Consider the following 23,683-nt stretch of genomic DNA (forward strand, 5'->3'; position numbering starts at 1 on the left):
TTTTCATTTTAAAAACAACTCAAAATCAGGATTGCCACCTAAAGCCATTAATATTAAACCCTGAGGTTAATTCAGTAACTGTTCAAATTAGGAAGAACTGAACTGAAATTTTCCAAGAACTAATATTATTCTCACAATAAAAAGTTCTGGCTTTGGTTCTCTACCCATTAAAGGAGGACTCCAAAACACTCTTGTGACTTCACTGATTCTGTACATACTTCCAGTCCTTCTATTTCTATAAAAATACATATAAAACGTATACTGTGCATACATAAAGCAACCACAAAAACAGGTAAGTACTGAAAAGGTTTGTCCAGTTTTGTGTGAACCCCATGACCTTGCAGCTACCTCATGGATACTGTAATTACCTTGCTACTGTCACCAAAAATTCTTGCACCTGCTTACCAGTCTATCACCTAAAAATAAACAAATACAAAACACACACACACATAAAAAATTTAAAAACAAGACATAGGATTACATACCCTCCTTTTCGAGGGTTCTTTACAAAGTTTGGAAACCTGTAAATTTTCATTTTGGAATTTAAGTATTTTTCTTGCTTGTTCTTACTTTAGACATTAAACTACCATCTATGTTAGAAGATTCTGTAGGTGGTTAAAAGAATTATGTGATTATGACTTTAGAAACACTCTGGATGATTAACCTAAGAATCAAGACGAGATGTGAGGTTTTATTCTGTTTTGTCCCCTCCACCCCGGTCTGCCTTGATAAGGATTCAACAACTCTGCCACTTTAATTAAAACAGCGAGAACTAGTAATGCACATCTGACTCATGCAAAAAAACCTCCAGCAAAACAGAGAAGATATCAGACTAGAAATTCTATTAAAAGATGTAAAAAGCTGGATGAGAGTATCAAAAACATTTTGGAGAGTAGGAGGGGAACAGTCCAGAACACCTTCATAACTTCTGTATACATTTCAAAAATAAGGTACAAGTTTATTTCTTCTTTATTCTGTACATGGCATGTTCAAAATAATAATAATAATTAGGGAGAAAATAGTTATGGCCTTTTGCTTAGCACCTGAAATGGCTTCAACAACTTACTATTCACCATTTCAAAATGGTCTTCACAATAAAGGACTATTACAGAATTATCTTCTAGAAAAAGAACACCAAGTTTGTGAATTTTACTATATACTACTGATCACTTCCAAACCCACCACATTCATTTTTTCTTATCTACAGACCTGAGACTTTATTCAGTGATCTACATTGACCAAGTTCTTTAAAGACTTCCCATGAAATTGCAACACTCAATACTTGTATATGTGATTTAATCAAAGTTCTGCAATTTTAATATAAAACAGCACAACTGTTATTCTACCTGTAGAGAAACAATAATCAACAGTTGCATATTTTTATCTTCAAAAAAATATTTTTCTTACCTGAAGAGTTCAAAAATTATCAGTGCCAAGTATGGTCAATTAGCACTCAGTAAGAAAAAGTCTAGATCTACTTGGGTCCCCCACGGGGCGGGGGGGGGGGGGGGGGAGGAGGGGGAGCGAGCGGCTGCGTGGCACTTAATTGCCAACTGGGGCTACACCACAACACCATTTTCACATTACAACTCCATCTTCTCAAAAATAAAACTTATCTTGACAATACACGTAGCTACTTTGAGTTCTGCTAGCAGAAGAACGGCCACACTGAGTCAGATCAAAGTTGCATCTAGCCCATTATCCTGGCAGTGGCTGAAAGCGGACAGCTTGGGAAGGGTAACAGGAATGATCAAACACATGACAATAGCCAAACGCTGCCCCAGTCTGCAACAATACGCCATAGGGACTTCTTGGGCCACAGATGGGATCTTTGTATTTAACAGTCTTCAGTGAAGTATTTTTCTACAAACTTGCTCAGTCATCTCTTGAATTGATGAAAATTTAGCATTAACATCCTGTGGCAAGGACTTCCACACACTGAACTGCCCACATTTGAAGAATAATTTCCTTTTGTTTGTTCAGAAACTGCCTGCAAGTTTCCTGTATTGGAATAAACAGTGAAAAAATATTTCTTATTTACTCTTTTCATGTCACTCACAATTCTATAAATTCCATGTCACTTCTCCCAATCATTTATTATATTATTTCTGAGATGGCAAGCAGGCACCAAGTGCCACATTTAAGGCATGAGACAGTGCTTATTTATCCACTGATCACGATTCCCTTCCTGACAGTCCCTAACATCTTTCTTACAGTCCTATTACAGCACTGAGCTGTGACTTCCATGGATCCGGTACTCCCCCAATATTGATAATAATTGCACTAGATTCCATCACTAGATGTAAAGGTTTTCCTCCCATGAGCTTCATTTTACATTTATTACACTTTTATGTACATTATGTCCCTCTTACAGAGTTTTTTCTGAAATTTTTCAGCAATCCCTCCATTTTACTATCCAGAACAATCAGTATGGTCACTACTAACATTACAACAGCAGGAGCTCACGCTCCCTACTCCAATTTTTTTCACCTGCCTCCAGCTGCACACTCCTCTCCTGCTAAATCTGGGAAAAAATCCCCAAAGCAAATCAAACTAGTTAACATTTCTGTCTCACAAGTTAAAAGTAGTGCACAGAAGAGCCACGAGTGATACAGCTGATGCAAGATAGGGCACGGAAGAAACAGCGGAAGAATATGCACAGCAGAAGCAGCAATAAATCATCACCTTCCCTTCCTTACTTTTTTGGTGGCAGGGAGCTAATCTCCCCACTTCTTCCTTTCCTGGGGCTGAGAGTGGATCTGTGGTTCAGTCATATGTACAGAGTCAACCTGACAGCTCGCTGTCGCTGTGAAAGAGTCAGTCTTGCTCCTCTCTCTCATAGTCATGGGCATGCAGTCCTGCCCTCTACTTTCCACCAGCTCTAGCACTCGTTTAGTCACTTCTTTTGGAGGTTGTTCTAACAAGCTGAAGCTTAATGGGCAAGTTGCAAAGTGAGTGCAAATGAAGGGATAAGATGATGTGGACAAGACTGCACAGAAGATGGACCAGTTATTTCAATGGTAATAAGCTCCTGGATTTGCTGTTACTTGGTGTATCTTCTGAGTGATATTTATTAAAATTATCTCTTTAGAAACTGTCAGAGTGAAGCTTCACAACTGGCTTAGGCTGATCCAAGTTGATGCTTCCACTGAGAGAGACTGTCCTGCCTTCTGCTTATTTCCAGGCATTTCTTCTGCCTGCATTTGTGCTCACGCCACTATGCTAAGTAGCTCCCTAATCCAGATGAAAGCCTCCTCCCATCCTCTGTGGCAACCTTCAGGGTGATCAAACCTTGATCCAACTGACTGCATCAAAAGCACCAGTGCCAGCACTAGAGAAGAACAGAAGCAGCAAGTGCTGGGGATAAGGTAAGACTTTAAATGTAGGCTGAAGTCAACTATGAAACTGTGCTCTTGATGTGTATTTTTAATATGAAGTATCTCCTCCATGAAATTTTACACAGAACCTTAAAAACTATGCAGTAACACATACAGTACAAATGGCTCAAAGGGTAAATACAAGTGGTTCATTATGGACTTCTCACGAAGAACAAAACTCTGAGGTTACATTAAGCCTGGATGGTTCACCCCAACATTTCTCCTGTAACAATACTGAAACAAATATATGTATACATACACATGCATCTTCTCCTACTCTCAATCTGTGCAGTATGGATGGCCTTGTATTGAAAAACCATTAGCATTCTATGTGGGTTTCACCACCATCTTAACTAAGCCTTACTGACCTGATTAATTTTATGTTCTGTATTGTAAATTATTATAAAGAAGAAACAAAGCATTTTTGAACAGATATTGACTTTAATAACGTAGAGAATCTATAAATGAGTGAAAATTTTATGAAGATAGTTATTATCTATATTTTGAGCTGAGGTAGTTTGCCAGAGGTAGAAAGCTCTTACGTTTTACTGTATTAACAGGATTCCTTTGCCAGGTGTTGCCTTTCTTCTCAGAATGAAACTGAATTGTGCAATATTTTTAGTCACTGATATTTGAACTACAGTTTCTCAGGTCCCTCTCTTTTTAAACTGTTCCAGAGAGAGCAAGTGCCATCACTCTCCCTAAGTCACCTTGTCAAAGGCTCAGTGAATTGTAAATATTCTTTTCCTACCTCCAAACAGGACTATCAACAACGCAGCCCTGTCTCCTGGGGTTACTAAGCCTTAGATCAAATGTCTTTTCATACTAGCATGATCCAGCTATGTACTGTTCTAACTTTAAAGCTTAAATATCTTTCCTGCAAGAAAAACATAACAGGTTTTGAGCACGGTGAACTTGAAACAGTTGTTATAGTCTATAATGGGTGCTTTCATGTTTAAAGTGAGTCTTTGATGACATTTAGATCTCCAGCTCCTGGCTCACGTACCCAGATCACTGAAATGGGCAAACACACACATAAGATAATTTTCTAGGGGGTTTTGGTGGGTTTTTCTTACCTTTCAATTCAGAAAACTTTTCTTAAAATGTTACTGTTGAACTAGGGTTAGTATTTAGCAGAATTTTCTGCTCCAAGACTGGTCTCAAAAAAGCTATGGTATTGATTACAGATGAGAACACCTTTTCTCATTCCACAAATAACTACTTGTTGCCATGCATGATACACTAAGGAGGATGTTATACTGTGAACACATCATTACTTGATATGAATTCTAGCAGGATTGCCAACGCCTTGCTTTAGCAGTATTTTCATTTTTAGAAATACAGAGGCAATGCATCACAGAAGGTGTGCTGTACGTGCCTCTTCATAGGCGAAATGCTATGCTAGTAACTAACCTACAGCTAAACAAAACTACCAATGGAAATCTCACTTGATTTCCATAGCCAACATGGGACCATAGATGTTAACATCAGCATTCCTCCCCCCTTCCCCTTTCAAGAATGAAGTCCCTGTTCTGGAAGATTATAATTATTGTTCCCCAAATATGCAATGTGCCCCGAAATATGTGTCCCCAAACAGTGATGGCACTGTTGTACCTTACACAGCTTTTTAAAATATCAATGCCCATATTCTCAAAACTTTGTTAAACAGAACCAGAATGCCTTAAAAGCCTAACAGTTCCACTGCTGTTAGCAAGAACTCCTGAGACAAGAAATTAAATGCTTTATACCACACATATTAATTGTTGCTGTTGATCTGTGAAATAGAAGATAAGGTAGATGCTGGATTAATTAATGCTGAAGAGAGACTGTAAAAATAGAAACTGTCAAAATGCAAGCATAGCCAGCTATCCTAGCCACTTTTGGAGAGAGGTGATAAAATGTCATGCTCACAATGTTCCTATCAGACACCTAGGATCCAGCAAAAAAACCCTGAAAGTCTCAACTTTCATCCCCCCAAACTGGAAGGAGTTGAGTGATAAAGCTCTACAAGAGCAAATGAGCCTGTGCTTTGTAGGTGAGCTGTTCTTCCACATCGACCTTCAAGTAGTAGCTGACTTTGTAATTTCTGAGTGGGAACCATATACCCAAGAATACTTGATGATTTTTCTTACTATTGTTTAATTTTAATGTACATTAAACCCAAAATATACAAGCAGTATGCTAGTCTGAAAATCTTACTATCTAATCATTAAGATGAAAGAAATGTCTGCCTACGTAGCAGGTAGATATTAGAAGGATTACTAAACTCAGTTATGTGGAATTATGCACAAACCCTATTAGGCATTTGATTACTAAATACACTGAAAGACATGCCATATTCTTACTGTATAAGACAAATGAGCATTCATCTAGACCAACATATTCTTTTTTGGCAGAATTTGTTAAATCCTAAAATTTGAATTGCAACATTTTCTTTCAGCTAATGCTTTAATGTTTGCAAACTGCAGCTACAATAGTGGGGACTACAATAAAAAAAGTCCACAAAACAATGCTGAAGTGTTAAGGCTGACTTAGAACAAGCACAGGAGAATCCTAGGTGAAGTTTTAAAACCTAAACATTAATGTTGTGCTAGGAAAAAAAAGAAAAAACACCTCGATAGCTCGTGGTGTATGCAATTACTGTCCCCCTCACACGTTCTCTGCTCCCACCCAGCATGCAGGCTCTGGCACTTACCTGATGCCCCAGTGAACTAACTCAGCTCATTGATGTGGAAAACGTGGGGGGGGCAGAGGGGAGAGGAAGACTGGCGTAAGTGAAAAAGCTGTGGCAGGACCACTCATTTCAGTTACAAAACTGTTAGACTGAGATCAGCCCTTCTTACAGAACCATACACGAGACGTATTTATTTATCCCTTGTAGTTCAGCGAGAAGCATAAGGAATCTGAGTAAGCTTGTCATGTCACCAGTACCAAAATCCTGTTACAGAATTTGCCAACTGGAAATCCAGGAAATATCCACCTAGAAGACAGCTGGGACAGTATAAGATATCATTAGCTCTCCAGATACTTGCTTCTGTGCCATAAATCAGCCTTCCTGTAGGAAAGTGAACAGAAAAGGGACTTGCTCAACTAATACTATACCCAGAATTAATCCATCTTTAATCCATGTACTACCAGAGACTGATTCCCTAATAACCCAACATAGACTCAAGCAGGGCAGCAGTACTGCCACATTAACTGAGCAGTCCTCATACTCGCCTGCTCAGCTCGTTAGGGGTGTGCAGACACACAGAGCGAGCTCCTGCTAAAAAGCTTCAGAACAACTTCTATTTCCCGTTGTAACATCAAGAAATTCCAAGAGAGCACAAGCTACATCAAAAGGTAAATCAAAGTATGTTAAAAATAGTAAAGAATCATCACAACCATACATTAGTTCCTCTCTGATCCGTAACCTCACACACAACATGGAGAAATAAAAGTGACACTGGTTGCAAGAACGAACAAAATGACCTAGAAGTTAAAGCAGTATGAATACAACAGCATTTGATAATCAAACACAGGCCTTTTGCTTTGACTGTCATAGGCTGGCATCATTTCAGACACAGCACAATCAGATCCTGAGGGAGAGTAATGACTTATGGCGCTCTGCCTAAAACCCTAAGGAAAATTCAAATACAGTTATTGATGAGTCCTGGAGGGAGATACATCAAGCCTTCTGTGGGCAAGGATGTTATAATCATCAACTTAGGTAAAAGTAAGCTAGAAACAGGAATACAAGATGGAGATAGGTACTTACAATCAATGTGGGTACAAATTAATACAGCTCATTGAAATCAGAGTTTTACCAGCCTCAGTCAGTATCTGTTTCTTTTAGCTAATGCTTTAATGTTTGCAAACTGCAGGTATAACAACAGTGGGGACTACAATAAAAACAGACAACAAAACAATGCTGAAGTGTTAAGATTGACTTAAAACAAGTGCAAGAGAAGCCCAGGTGAATTTTTAAATTCAGCACCTTTTGTTAAAAAAAAAGGCAAGAAATGCTCAACTAAGTTAAAGATGTAACAAATTTTTAAAGATATATTGCATTTACATGTGCCTTTATACTTATGCTTTACAGAAAACCATTAAACATAATTTCTCAAAACTGAAGTCTCATTCCTTCTAAAAAGCAGAAACTGGGAAAAAAAAATCCCTCTCTTCAGAGTGTGTACATATCATGTCTTTCCACTAGTCATCTTTGTTTGGAAGAAACACATATATGCATCTTTCACACTAAGAATCCCAGTCTTTAAGAAAAATCAAATCATCTGAAAGAAAACTTTTAAATAGACAAATCACAACCATACAATCAAAGAGATTTTAGCATCTCCTGTGAATAAAACACTTCCCTTTTGTGTTTGTACCGTTAACAAACCTAATTACATCATAACACCACCATCACCTTAATTATGTTTACAGATTCCAGTTCAACATGAGCTTGGACTGTTCTGAAGTATGCTGATACAACAATGTGCAATCAACTAAAACTGTTTTTTTAAAAAAAAAAAAAAAAAAACATGATAAAAAAGAAACCTAAGCAATGCACAATACGACTTAAGCAAAACAGTGTATTCAACAGATTTTGGAAAAATTAAACTAGTCATGTCAGCAACACTGGAACAGCAATTAGCAATATCTAGACATATTTGCCAAACAACTAGCATGAAGCCCATAAAACTAAGAAAAAAGATACTGACAAAGGATATATTTATTACAATAGTATAAATATTACTCTCTCTTCCCTGTATTTCATAACATTTTTTGCCCCTTAAGTTTAACATAAATAGTGCATTTCACAATTTCTAGTAATTGCCACTTAAGATCTGCATTTTGAAGTCAAATCAGCACACAAAATAAAAGCTGACTTCCAAACTCTCAAGTTTTCACCTTCCTATCCAGTTAGTGATTCACTCCAAACAAATCACCTCCACTGATACTGTGTCTATATCACCCACACCTCTACACAACAGCAATTTAAATCCTCCAATCTGGCACAAGGAAGCTGGTCTGTATTTCACTGAAGTTCTAGCAATTTCTATGCAGTGAAATAACATTGTAATTGAAAGCAGACTTTTGCACTACTATGAAATTACAGGATTGAATGCTAACAACAGTAACAAACATGCCAAAAAAATAACTAGAAAGAAACTTTAAGACTTTCAATGTTTAAATTACAAAACTTTGATTTCCAACTCAGGAAGACTTGATTAAAAAAAGGACTAGATTACTTGGAAAAAAAAATATTTAAAATTAGATATATCAATACCTTCCCTCCTCTAATCAACTAAACCACTCACCGTGATCCATTTACATATGGCTTTAAAAAAAAACTTTAAAAAAAGCACAAAAGCACGCTACAGAACACAAATCTTAGTTTATCATCTCAACACTATTTTTAAACTATATAAATTTTATTAGTCAAAATAAGAAATACTTTTCATAATCCTCCAAAGCAGTCTGTGACTGAAGTCTGCAGACAAACTGAATATGAAAATCCTGTCAACACCTTTCTCCAAGAATTCCACATAATCCCACTTCCAAAAAAATCACTTTTACTTAGGAAGAATTATTTTCTTTCTTGATTGCCTACTGATTCTTCAGTATCTAGGTCATACAGCAGGCTACCAGCACTACTTGAAAAGCTACAACATAAGTTGATGTACTGTAGCCTGTGATCCTCCAATCCAATCAAGGCAAGAAACAAAGCAACAGGGGACACAAAATACATGCAGGTGGGGCTAAAAAGGAAGGAGACAACATTCCGGTTGATAGTACCAAATGCTTGCAGTATGCACAATATAAATCACTGAGGTTTATATTTGTATAAAAATAGCTGTAGCCCACTAATAATTATAATGTGCCTATTCTAACAAAAATGCAGTGCAATGTATTTGACAAGTAAATCCTTGTGCACCAATATCCATGCTGACAGTTAACTGCATTACACTCAGAATTAGTTTTTGTCCATCTCTATTTACATTAAAAGTTCTCATTTCATTTAAAGATAGAACACTTTAAATATTTATTCCATATCTTCCTTTGCTTTTATAAAAAGCTTCATTGCCAAACTCCTACCAATGAGGTACTCAGTGAGCCAAGTGTCCCATTTTTTCTGTAATTTTGAGTATCTGCAGTTTGTATTCTATTACCTAGAATGGGCTGGTACCAAGTTAAAAGATACAAGTCACAGGTAAAAATAACTTTCTAGGTGTTCAATTATGAAGAAATTGTTCCAGTTTGCCCAGTTATTACCTCACAGCAGCTTCCACAGAAACTAAAGTGATGGTTTTGTTACCAGTGAATAAAGATGAGTTTTCCCAAGCACAGGGAAAGTTTCTGTATTACCTGGCATATGGCAAGTATTTTAGTCACATGTGTTGAAGGAGTTAAATTATCACATCATTAATATAATTCGGTAGAAAGCTTTCTCCATCACAATTAAGGCTATAAATTTACATAAATAAGTAAGTAAACAACCCCCCTCCCAACCCAAATCTTATTTTAGAATCTGCTGAATGTGTAATAGGTGAAAAGCATAATTAACTATGAGTAACTCAGAGCATCAGAAATTAAGATGCAGGAATAGTATATGAAATATCCAGAACAGATGATGAACAACAATCAAATACCTCCCTTATTGACTACCTTTGTCTTAAGTCCACTGTAAAACATCTGCCTATAGATTTGAGACTCAGTCCCTTCCCTAGATGCAAAACAGCTGAACACCAAATACCAACATGAATTCTAGAAACAGCTAGAAGAAAAAGACAAAGAATTACTACTGTAAAGCTAGTGAAGCCCCAGTTACTGTAGAAGGGGAAAAAAAATAGCCAGAGAGATAGAACTGGACCAGACAGATGTCTTTTGGACAGGCTTTTTTTACAGGGTTTGACTTTATGGCAAAAAACCAAGAATATATAGAACAATATCAAAGAAAAGCTATGTGGTCTCATGTGAATTACTTGACTACTGAAAAAGGTGCTTTCAACAGAAAAAGATGATGACCAACTAAAAAAGCAACTAGTCTTAGGATTAGTTTAAGTATAGAAGTCAGAAAAACAAATTCCTGATGTAAGAAGGATTTAAAAAAAAAAGTAATAGCTTTTAAGAACTCTAGTATGTGTCTTTCCTGGTACAGTTTTAGCTGAATTTCAGAACACAAGCTTTGTCCAAACACTCTGTTTCCACACAGTCACAGAACAGTTGAGGCTGGAAGGTACCTCTGGAGGTCACCCAGTCCCACCTGACTGTTCAAAGCAGGGTCAGCTTGAGCAGGTGGCTCAGGGTCACGTCCAGTTTGGTTTTGAGTATCTCCAAAGATGGAGATTCCACAACCCCTTTTGGCAACCTGTGCCAGCATTCAACTACCTGTGCCAGCATTCAACTACCCTCACAATAAAAAGTTTTCTTACATCTGAATGGAGTTTACTGTATTTCAGTTTGTGCCTTCTGCCTCTTCTCTGGTCCCTGGGCACCACTGAGAAGTCTGTCTTCTTTACACCCGCCCATCAGGTATTTATTTATGCACACTGGTGAGATCTCCCTGAATCTTCTCTGCAGGCTGAACAACCCCAACTCGCCCAGACTCTTCCTTGTATGATACGGGCTCCAAGCCCTTCATCTTTGTGGCCCTTCAGTGGACCCGCTCCAGTATGTCCCTCTAGAGCTCTCTTGTACTGGGGAGCCAGTGCTCCAGTGTGTCTCACCACAGCTTAGCAGAGGGGAAGGATCACCTCCCCGACTTGCTGGCAACGCTCTGCTTCACACTTTGCTGGCTCATGTTCAATGCACTGTCTACCAGGTCCCTTCCTGCAAAGCTGCTTCCTAGCTGGTTGGCACCCAGCCTGCACTGGTACATGGGGTTATTCCCCCCCAGGTCCAGGACTTGGCATTTCCCTCTGTTGAACTTCAGGAGGTTTGTGTCAGGCCATTTCTCCAGCCTGTCAAGGTCCCTCTGCACAGCAGCACAACCCTCGGGTGCATTAATCACTCCTCCTAGTTTGTATCATGCACAAACTTGCTGAGGGTGCACTCTGTCCCATCAGCCAAGTCATTAATGGAGATATTAAACAATATTGGCCCCAGTAAAGGATGACTGCTGGAGTACACCACCAGTGACTGGCCTCCAGCTGGACTTTCTGCCACTGACCACAGCCCTTTAAGCCCAACAGTTCAGCCAGATTTCAATCCACTTCACTGTCTACCGATCTAGCCCAGATTTCCTCAGTTTGTCAATCAAGCTGTTGTGGCAGACAGTGCCAAAAGTCCTGCTAAAGTCAAGATAAACAACAGACACTGCTATTGTTTAATCAATGTTAAATGTATCTTAAGCCTCTAACATTTTTGTTCTTCAGTGTATACTTGGACCATTTTTTTGCTACATCACAATAAATCCTATTATTTCTCTTGTGAACTCTAGCCACTACAAGCTGATAACTGAATTATAAAACCTTCAAACATATATATACATGCAGAAGCAAGTACTACCATATTTTCACGTCTCTAACTTTCACTTCACATAATCTGCATCTCTTTCAATGCATCAGTACTTTAAAATAAATTTTCAAATAACCAGCACGAAATCAAAGGCAGGGGATAACAAAGCAAACAGATGACAGAGGACTGTGAGCAGATGGTACCTAAACACAAAGAGGGACAACAAGAATGAGCACTGGCGTGGGGGGTAAAGGGAAAGCTCTGGGATAAACCTTCTGTTATTATTTGCATATAAAACTCCAATGCAATTGAATCTCAGATTACTTCTTGTGGGCAACAGTACACACATGAACTGCTAGCTGTGAACAAAACAACGAGGTCTTAGAAGAATTTTAGAGAGCCAGGAAGCCATGAATCTCAGAAGCTTTCAGGAGTCAAGACAGACAACATGTATGTCAGCTCCAGCTGACTCATACAGGCTTAGACCAATGGAGCAGGGTGATGAAGCATCATGCAATAACCTAGAGTCAGGCTTTCTAGAGAAGAAAAGCAATCCTTTAGAAGGAAAAAAAACAAACAAACAACAAGATGGACTAAATCTAAACAGTCTTGCGCTAGAGAAATCCAGTGAAGACCTGGCAGAAGCCTGGGAAGACAGATCCTAAAGCAGCTCACACCTGTCCATGGGAAAGGCCCGACTAGACCTATTTGCAGTAAAGGGCAGGAGTCTTCAGATGCCATGCAACGTGACCTGGGAACAAACTGTAGAGCCCAGAAAGTGAACAAAGGTATTACAGCATGCATAAAGACTTTTTTTTAAAGTTATATTTTAGGTATGGCATTGTTATCCAAAAAAAATGACGACTGTGATCAAGCTGCTCTCTAGAGATTGTATTTGGCTGCAGTCAAGGCTGATGGTTGGGCTGAATACCCTCCTGTTAGTCTAAGTGAAAAAGGAACATTAGGTCCTTTACACAACAGCTGAAAAAAAGAAAAAAAAAAAAAGAAAAAAGAAAGAAAGAAAAAAACCACTGTCCAAAGCCCTTACACATCAAATCCAGTCAGACTGTAAAGTGTGTGAAGAATTAAGGAATAACTAACAATTATGAAATTAAAGTAGCTGGGGGAACTGTTGCAGTTATATATACCGCTGTGTTTTAAGCAGAAAAAAAACCAGCAAAAAATGCTGTGCCTGTGATCTCATGAGAGAGAGTTGTGTGGGGCTTTTTGGGTGTTGTTTTTTGGAGTTTTATGGCTTTTTTTTTTTTAGTACAGTACTCGCTAGACAGGCAGACTTGAAAACATCAGCAAACTAGCTGCTTGTTGCACTTTGTTTCTACCCTGCTCAAGCAAAGAGAGCTCTGTTTACATGCTTTGTAAATAAACAGGACTGCACATACACACACAAAAAAATCTCACAACCCTCAAATCACATAGTCTATTTCTCTTCCTGCGAGAAGCAGCTTGGCAAAGCCTCAACTATTAGCTAGCTCTTGGGCTCTTATAGTAGAAATAATACAAGCCAGGTTTTCTGAATACAGATGTCAGATAGCCAAATATTGGCTGATACACATTGTGGGTCTGTGGTTTTTGCCTGCTCAACTACCTTGCAAAGGAATTAAGCAATCTCTTGATGCTTGCAGGTCAAATTAATAACTGGCCTTCCTGTCCACCTTGGAGACATTACTCTCCTTCTAAAGAAGGATATATTATTGGTTTTTGCCTTTTTTAAACCGGCCCAAGAAACACTTTTTGATTGCTATCATCAGACAGCTCTTTTCTGGACCAGAATGCATAGAGGCAGGATGTCTAGACTGAGTTGATTTATGCTCCAGAACTCCTTACATCCCTGTGCCTATCTTACCTCAAATGGGTTTTGCAACAAGCACAGAGAACAAGTTCAGCAGAGTAAGTAGCACTACTCACTTGCGGTCATCGCTGAGCTTTGCCTTCATTAGACGTATGAACGTAACATCTCTAGCAGGTGTAAGTCCGAAGCATAGAGTATATATTTAACACATTGTAAGATACCTCACTTTTCCTTTCCAGAAATATAGATCTACAAACCGAACAGGAGTGAAGTAGTAGACAAAACTTTGCAATATTAAATTTCCATGAGACTGAAGTAGCAGCAAAGGAATTGTGCATTTTGTATCCTTAGCTGATCTCAATCTTTTGGATGCCCATGTCAGATGGCCAAAAATCCAAACAGAACTAGATCCAGTTTTGACAGGTGCTACTAGGCCCCCAGGAGACCAGTGTTAGGTTATCTGATTAAAGGCTAATCATAATAGATCCAGCAAGGATCAGCAGAAAAACAATAGATAGAGAAACCCTAACAACCTAATCTGTGAAAATGGAGCACCTGAATCAGCTATTCCCAAGACCATCAACTAGACCATATTCCCCCAGTGTGAAACCCACCAAGATGAGTCAAGGAGGAAACTCTCTCCCCAGAAACACCTTGAAAACTAAAGGTTATTTCCTTACGGGGTACAGGACTTATCATGGGATGCAGGAAGGAAGAACATTTTGGGATTGTGTAAAACTTACTGTTGGACTGTGAGAATATGCAAAGACACTATGAAATGTTTAGGGGAAGGCATTAGAGGCGGAGAAAGACAGGGATAAAGGCGGATAAGGGAGAAACAAGTACGGGAAAAGGGTAGGGAAAAAGGCTAAATAGGGCAGGTCCAGTGCAAATGGGTGGCTGGTCAGTGCACTTGTCTGACTGAGCCCTACCATTGATCACAACAGTCTATCCTATACTGTCATTAAACCCTATTTCTGTCGTCTTTGTGGATGCACTTTCTAGTCTAAGTGTGTATATGTGAACTCAAGCCAACTGCAAGCCAGACTGGCCAGCAAGTAGATAAGAGGTCTAAGTACCAGCAACTGCAGTGAGAACACAAACCTCAGGGGCTCATGGGTCTAGGTGCCAACAACTGGGAGACACCAACAGGTCAAGGCTTCAGCAACTACACAGACCACTTAAAACTGGCTCCTAGAGGGACCCATATAGCATTTGCGTGAGTTTCTGTGAAAATTCCACTAGCGGACTTCCATCCTGAAGAGCTGGAAAGAAGGAACAGGACTGGGCTGTCTGTGCAGTTCTTGCTTGAGTGCTCTGTGTATGTTTATGTGGGTGCCAATAAAAGCACTGGTTTGAGTCTCTGTTGATCTATGTGGCCATCTGCGTGCGCATTTTCTGTATGTGACCGTGTGTGCATGCATGCACACCTATTGGGAATAAGCACCCAGTCTCATTACTGGCTGGCCCTGGGGACATAGAACTGCAGCAGTCTTGCACTGAACTATTTAGCTGGGACAGGAGGTATGCCCCTGGGACCCAAAGCCCTCCAGCATTTGGCTACCCCTAACAACTGGCATGGCTAAAAGGACACACACCTTTAGCAAGTTTCTTAGCAAAGCTATCAGTAACACTTTGAAGGTGAAGTATATAAATCCACGTTAGATTCGAGTTCGGGGTAGTCTATACCTGCTTAAGCTGTCCTGGCATCTACTAGAACTCCACGCAGTTTTGCTAAGGCATTTTGTAAACCGCTGAGTATTTAAATGATAGTAAAAACATGCATTAGCGTTCTCAGGCACCATTCTACTTCAGTTGGATGTCCTCTAGTTCTTTTAATAGCCCTTGAAATTCCTATGTGCTAAACACGTTTGAAAGGAATCTTGACGGAATCTTTCTTATGTGTTTTCTTTTCAAGTCAGGACTCAACTGTGCACCATTATAACGGAATTGTAACACAAATAAAGCAATAATACAGATGAAACAAAGTAGATGCAAATTAAATTACAGGAACATATTAAATAAGTTTGCCTTGGAGAAACTTGTAAACAGATTTCCATGAAGAGCAACAGCACCTTTAAATACTAGTGGTCTGCACAAAAAAACATGCATTCTCTGGCAGCATACTACAGTCGGGGTGCCTAAGGAATAGGGTCTACGTCTCAGTAATTCGTTGTCTCGGTAATCCACCCACAGATATCAAGAGTACTTGTGAGAAAGGGGAAGACTTTTTTCCTTGATCACCGATAATTTCTTTGCAAGTTCTGCATTCTTTCACTTCTGTTGTGAAACAAGCATTCTGAGGAAGGCTGTATCTTTTTTTATTTGGCTTTCTAGACTAATAATCTGAAACATTAATTACCTGGGAAGGAGCCAAGTGAGACTTCAAACTAAGCATAAAAAGACTGTTTGTACTCTTATTTATATTACATTAAAATGAAACATTTTAATTGATAAAAATGTACTTCAGAATCACCGTGGTTGATCATCTTTTTCATATCTCTTAAGGAAGTCCTGGTCCAAAGCCGTATTACAGTCTTCTTGGAAGCAGACACCTCTCATAGCTAAGACACCAAGCAGCAGTAGAAATTCTGATTCTTGTCACATACGCAATAGGAGCAGTCAGAAAGGCCTTATGCTGTCATACTGGGGATGACAAAGCACAACTGAGGAAATCACCACGCGTGGTCCCCTATGGGTAAGGTAATCCTTCATATAGAAGGATTTATGAAGAACAGAGCTAGTTCCAAACATCTTCCATTCCAGCTCATGACATGGAATAAACAGAGGTTGGTAAGTCTCTTTGGCATGTGGGCATGGCAGGAACTGAATGCTTCTGTGGACAGTGGCCATAGCAGCTGAAGATGACAGACAAGGAGAACCTGCAGGTCCTGATGCTGGATACAGAATAACTAAACAGCCGTCCACTGAAACCCATAGGAATTTCAGGCCCCTTTTCTGCCTCCACAAAAAAAAAAAATCACTGCTGCGTATTCTGATACAGTGGTTACAAAAGAAAATAATACTGTCTCTTTATAGTAGTATTAATGACAAAAACAATTCTCCCAGTTTCTGCCAGAACTACTGCTAATATTTAAGCTTTGACAACACAGAACAAACATGTAGTTTAAGTTTCTGTACTAATATGGCCTTCTTTGCCCCCCAGAAAAGATATACACTACTCTATCCTCATGCACAGTAGTACCGAGCAACAGAAGTGAGGACAAGTCCTTGCCTTCTTAGGAAGGCTGTAAACATCCCAGTAGATTTGGGGCATAGGAAGTTGCTTCATGAAAACAAAGCACTGAATTCTTAAAATGTTTCATGTTACTCCAATGATGTTTTGCCAAATAAGAATTAGCTTTAAGAAACTCTCCTCCCTTCCATGGAATTACGCTGCTCCAGGTTTTGGAAAAAACATCTTCCAAGATTAACCAGTCCAACATTAAAATACAGATGTTTCACAAGCATTCAAGAGAAGAAAACATGATCTTTTAGTAAATGAGGGTATCACCAATTCACAGTAATTTGTTGTTTTCGAAGACAACAAGATAAAGTTAGAATTAGGACACATTTATCAATACAGAGAGGTTATTTAAAGTGCCTTCTGAACATCCTATTAAACACAACAGCCAAAATTTCATACAAACAGAACATCTACGTGGGATGTGGTTCTAGTCTCGAACGTTGTCCAGTCATGGAAGAGAAGCAATCAACCAGCCTGAATGACCTAAAGCTATAAACAGACGAGGAAAGCTGTGTAGACAAACTCAGTAAAGAACTGGCACTCCTTCATTTGCAGCACATATAACGGGCAGAGCTTGGAGCTGCACACGTTTGTTTTGTAATTGGAGCTTTAAAGAATAAAAAGAGAGGAAAAAAAGTGAAGCAAAAGAAAGGGAAACAGCAATCCACTATCCATCTAGTCACAATCAGCAGTATGAGCTTGTTAGGCATCCTAGATGAGATGACTTCCATATTTGTTTTTAAGGTAACAGTGACTGTTTGGATTTTGTCAGAGTGTTTACCCAAGCCTAAGGGTGAGTCTTGAAGAAAATACAGAAGCACCTGGGGCAGATACTGGCTCAGGAGTGTAAAATTCCTAAAAACAGAACTAGTAAAAGACCTTCTAGTCACAACATCCTTTGGACAGAAGAGGTATTTTTCAATCAAACAGAAAGACTGATGGATATCCTCTGAACTGTGTGGCAGGATTCACTGCAACTCACAAGCTGAGAGATGCCACAATTTCCTAGTAATATGCTTATAATACACAAACTATGCAACAAAACGGAATGCTTAAATTGGCATACATTTCCTTAACCTGTTGCTTAGCGTCTCTTGGTAACTACATCAATTGCAGATCAATGAAAATACACATATCACTTCACAGTAAATTTGCTGAATTATATGAACATCTAAATATTTTATTATTCATTTGTAAGTATGTAATGTGAAGATGCAGAAAACCACAAATGAATTTATCCTGTAACACAGCACAGCGACAACAGAAATGCAGTCACCTGGCATAGGTACACATTGTTTTACACAATCTGTCAGGTAACATTCCCTTACCATCTGTCTAGGGGCCTGGAGTGGACATTTTAGTGAAGTGATGATTAAGACAGTGATTAGGCAAAAAGTTTCAAGTCGTGAAACAGACTGAATTTGTAACACAAAAGGCTTTGCTTAAAATGACCCCTTACTTTTTCGCTCACCCTGAAGTGGAATTGGAATACATATATTTACCTTAGAAAGAGAAAGTATATTGTTCAAATCATAGTTTTCAAATTTTTTACATACAAGGTTTTTTAGCCATTAGACCTGTGGTCTAATCATCACCGGATTGCTTTAATTAGTTTCCAGTGGACAGTTCTTATACAGGAAAATATCATATAACTGCCCAGCACCTTCAATCTCTCCCTTTCCCAAAGTTCTCTCATTTTACTTCCAACAGTAAGTGCCAAAAAACAAGATTTGTGTTTCCAGAAGGTATATTAGAAACCTCCCTGTAATAAGTCTCACAAATAACTGCATGATGAAAAGCTCTTAAAGATAAAAAAGAAACAAAAAAACCAAAGAAAAATATTAAGTAGTGCACAGAAGATTATCTGAATAATGGGGATACTGATACATTTCATTCGTGATTAAATATCAACGTACATTATTTTCTTACATATAGCAGAAATTCCAGACACAGAAATAAACAAAGGCTATCACTGAAAAATAAAATATACTTCAAATCCTAAATCTTTTCAAAGCCTACTGATGAACTGATACAGGCACTATCAGCTCTAAAAAAAAAAAAAAGAGTGCAGTGTCCCCTAAAAATATCACCTCGAGTGAAAAAGCTGCTCCACAAGTGGCTGCTTCAACGTATGCTATTTTCCTTTTTTTTTTTTCCCTACACAAGACAACGGCAAGTCACAGAATTCCTTGTGTCTACATCCCTTTCATAATTCACCTAAAAGCCTTGCATGCTAAAACAATGAGCCTGTAAAACCTTTAATATGAAAAATACACAAAACATAGGATTAGTTTTGGTCCAATTTTAGTAATCCAAAATTAAGTATCTAGTCTAAGATAGCTCTACAGGCACACTGTCACCGAGCAGAGTTCAGTGGTGAAATGAAGTGCCTCCCTGGACAAATAGCTTAAGAGCCCACATTAAGACAGGATGATTTACTCTCAGATAAAATACAACAAATAGAAGTATTAGCGTGCAACTGGGGGGGGAGGGGGGGGGGGAAGAACACCCAGAAAAAATATACACTGTTCCTTGTTATCATAAATTATTTTAAATAAAACTGAAAAATTAAACTTGTACGACTACTAAAAATAAATTTGAACTGCCCTGAAATGGAAGTTGGGCAATATGTCTTTTAAAGTTAAAAAAAAAAAAAAAATTAAAGAGGGAAGACAGCTAAAGAAAAGATGGTATTTCAAATACATGTTTAAAAGTTAGTGGAACTGATGAAACAGTTGCATTATTCTGGTAATTATTTTTTGTTTCAATGTTAGTTACATAAACAACAATAGAATTCTCTTATAATGCCCTATTATCTAATAATTATTCCAAAACATTTAACTGACACATGGCAATGTCAGCTCATACTGAATGTTGTGAGCTGATGGTTCTTATACTTTTAAACATGTGTTTTATTTCTGTACTTCATTACAAGTGACACTTCTGCCTTAGGAGAAGTACTGCATCCACAATTATATTAAATTAAAAAAAGAAAAACACACACACAAAAAACTAGAACAAAAAAAATCCCACGTGTTCCTAAACCTGAAGGAATCCTTCAGTGTCACAACCTGTTTCACAATGCCTCTTATTATCAACTAACATTAGGTCTCTCAGAAAAGGAAGCACAGTACTCAGTCTCCATCTTTTTTCTTCCTTGTCATTATTTTAGATTTCTTCCTTCTTTACTTTATCCCTGACTGCATTCTTGGGATGACCTGATGATGAAGAAATCACGTAAAAGCATTGAGAAATACATTAATTTGCTCTGCAAAGATAAATTACAAAGAGATACAGGTATACATAGCCCACGGCTAAAAAAAAAAAAAAAAAAAAAAAAACCACCAAAAAAACCCCCAAAAACAGTTGTCCTTAAACCTCGCCTGCACCACCCCACCCCAAATACTTCTACACGTTGAGTAACACAAACTTTGCTGTGCTACTGTCATTTGAGAGTATCTTCCATTTACTGCTATTTATAAAACCCCTCAAAATCATGAAAATTGAATTATACACACACCAGTTATCTACTTTAAGACTGCTCATGAATGGTTGTTATTAATTAAAAAAAAAAAACACTGAAGCAGAAATTCATTCTAAAGAAACATGTATATGCAGCTGTTACAGAAAGAGAGGAAAAGAGCAGGTCAAATACTTCAGACTTACCAGCCTTGCTAATAACCTTTACCAGTAAATACCCTGTGGTCAAACTGCATTGCTAAGATGACATAAATTTAGAATCCAAAATCAGAGCTAAAAAAAATACTTTGTCCTAAAGTATGAAAAAGAAAAATACTGTATACATTAGGTTTATAGTCTAAAGAGTAGAAAGTGATCCAGGTGCAAGAACTGACTTTTCTCAAAACAAAACAGAAACTTGCAAGGAGTTCCACAAAGCCCTTAAAAAGGCAAAAAAGAAAATATGTACAGCTCAAAGGGTTGACTATACTGTACATGAGAAGACTCCGTAACTCATATAATAGAAATGAAAGTATTTTTTCTTTCTTGGAGGGTTCTTGAAAGACCATCCTCCTCCATCTGGCTGCTGCTACTTGCTTTCTAATGACATTTGCAAGGCTTGGAGAAGTAACTTCACACAGCCTCCACTGAAACATGAAGAACATGGGGGTACATGGTAGTTAAATTACTACTTATTAGATAAAAAAACCAGGTGTGTGTCACATTGTAAGCATACTGGAGGAAAACATTTCCATGGTATACTTAAAGCTCAGACATCCAAACAAATCAATTCAGTGTAACAAGTTACAGCAGGTTACCTGACCCACTGTAACCATCCATGTGCACACACACATCCATAGTTACCCAGGTTACCTTATCAACAAGGAAGGAGGACTTTGTCACAGGCTGCTAACACATACCCGGGCAGCGTTAACTGCTCAGAAATTTAGGACTTAAAGATGCTGTCTGATTGTGTCTGCTTAATGAAATATCCTGTAATACACCCAAACACAGTTATCCCATCTGCAGTTACAGTTTTTCTAAGGGTAGGTGAGGGGAAAGGAAGGATGAATCTCACTATGAAAAATGTTTCAGATTTGTATTAATCTACTTTTCAAGGCTGCAATGTCTTTAACATCTCAGAGGATCCTCAACAAAAGGGCTCATCTCACTTTCTTGCTAATGCCTCCTAAAAGCCTCTTAAAAACTTAACAACCAACTATCCTAAGAGAATGCTGCAAGATTCCTAACACGTTGAGCTTCCATAACAGCCAAGCCACCCATTATATTCCAGCTTCCTTCTCATCATTTTTTTCCTCTAGGATAGGATAACATTGAACTTGCCAAGTGAGCAGGAAAACCTACAAACACTGAACTTGCTTGTAAAAACAAAGACCAACCAAAGAAAGAGACAAGTGATGGGCTTCCCTCTCATTCCTTCTCTATTCCCATTTCATCAGTTTCTGTAAAAGCAGAGCGCACCTCCTCTCCCCTCCCCTCCTGCTATGCAAGCACTGTCTAGCAGCCTCTGCTAGTGTGGAAAACAAGAAACAAGCCATGGACTCTTTCAGATCTTCCACCCGGCATTTCCACCCAGCGAACACAAGCTTCTCAAAAAAGTCCAACCACTAGGAGCAAGGGTAAAAACTGATAATAAAGAAATATGCAAGTATGAATTCTCTTTCTGTGTTTGTCAAAAACATGCATATTTTCATGTCTGTATCGTATGAACACACACTGCAATTTCGCTATACAGTAGACTGAGGACAGTTTTGCAGTTCAGACACTCAGTACTATAATTTTTTTTCTTAAAAACATCTTATACAGTAATTTTGAAAGGGCCTTGAAATGAACTGGCAGCTAATAGGATATTCAGCACTGTTTCGTAACAGCTTGCAAAAAAATTCAGTCTATTTTTAGACAGGTGAAAAGAATGTGGTTATTTAAAAAATATCTCAGCTAATATATAAAGTTGTTTTCATTTATAACTGACCATGGAAATTGTGTAGCTGATGTGTCAAATCAATCTCCAGGTGAACAGTACTACATATTTAAATCCCCAAAAGAAATCTATGTACATATACAACATTCACATTTTAATCTTTATTGCAAGATAACGCATCATGCTGTTATAAAATCTTACTTTTTAATGAATGGCATTTAAATGGATCTCAGACAAATGCATCCTTTTCTAATTATGTGTTATAATCCTTTCCAGGGACATATTCGTCTAGGACTACCATTAGTTCAACTATGAGCATGTTTTGTTCAAAAACAGACTGATCAGTTTTAGGGTGCTGCATAAAATTCATATTGATAAAATAAATATCTATATTATATAACGAATTCCCCCACAGCAATGCCAACAAAAGCCCTTCCAAAAATCAAGTTAACACCTGTTTCCTGTACTATTTTCACCCCATCATCCCCTCTGTTATCACCACCATTTTATTAGTCTTGTATTTAAAAATTTTAGGCATGAGGTAGGATAGAGGTAAACAAATAAACATTAACACTTCCTTTCATTATTCTTAATTTTGAATAAATAAATAAATAAAATAGCTCTCAAAGCTCTTCCTATATTTCTCCATTTTGGAAAGGTGACTTAACAACCCATTCCCCCCCACCATTTTCTGTATCTCTCATTGCTGATATTTTGTTATACTACAGCTGGTGAAAGGCAATGCAGTTTGCTTCTACGTATCTTATACAAATATACTTATAAATCAAATTAAACTGTTCATTTTTTTAAAACCATGCATGCCACACAGCACTCGTTCATTTTGAAAGATGTCTTTTAGCCTGCTTCCTTAAGATAGCTTTCAGTACATTATCATGTCTTTCTATGCTAAGCCATTCAACAAAATGTACTTTAGATAATCATTTCAGCTAAACATACAGTTTGAGTGCTTAAAATTAATAATTTTTTTTTGCCAACATCCAATATTAAAATGGCAAAATAGAATATTCGGATGGTCTTTTGCCTACAGCCAAAATTATTACTTTAAATAATTTGGGGGGGAAAAAACGGTATTATGTTGCTCTGGATTTAGGCAGTTCTGAAATAAAAATCTCTCTTAAAATTCAGTCACAAGCAAAACAGAAGTGAGCAGGGCTGAATCATTTAAAATCAACAAAATAATCACGAGGAGGTTATTTGATGTCAGAAAACTTAATGTGCATTTAGTACCTCGAAATATTTCTTTAAAACGAAACAGCTACTTGAAATTGTAATAATCTGATTGACAGATAAAATAATTGCTTTAAAAACACTTCTGAGTCATTTTGTCCTTACCTGCAGGCATGAACCATTACTGCATGCAGCGACTGCTCCATTTCCTAGCACAGACT

The 23,683-nt window shown here is 38.0% G+C and overlaps 1 protein-coding gene across 5 annotated transcripts in view; it reads right to left on the bottom strand.

Annotated features, from left to right (window-relative positions):
* The window catches only part of SRPK2 (SRSF protein kinase 2), a 157,099-nt gene that overhangs the window by 79,170 nt on the left and 54,246 nt on the right, over positions 1–23,683 (bottom strand). The window lies entirely within an intron of this gene.

This window comes from Mycteria americana, chromosome 1 (genome assembly GCF_035582795.1).
Source record: "Mycteria americana isolate JAX WOST 10 ecotype Jacksonville Zoo and Gardens chromosome 1, USCA_MyAme_1.0, whole genome shotgun sequence".
Classification (NCBI taxonomy): Eukaryota; Metazoa; Chordata; class Aves; order Ciconiiformes; family Ciconiidae; genus Mycteria; species Mycteria americana.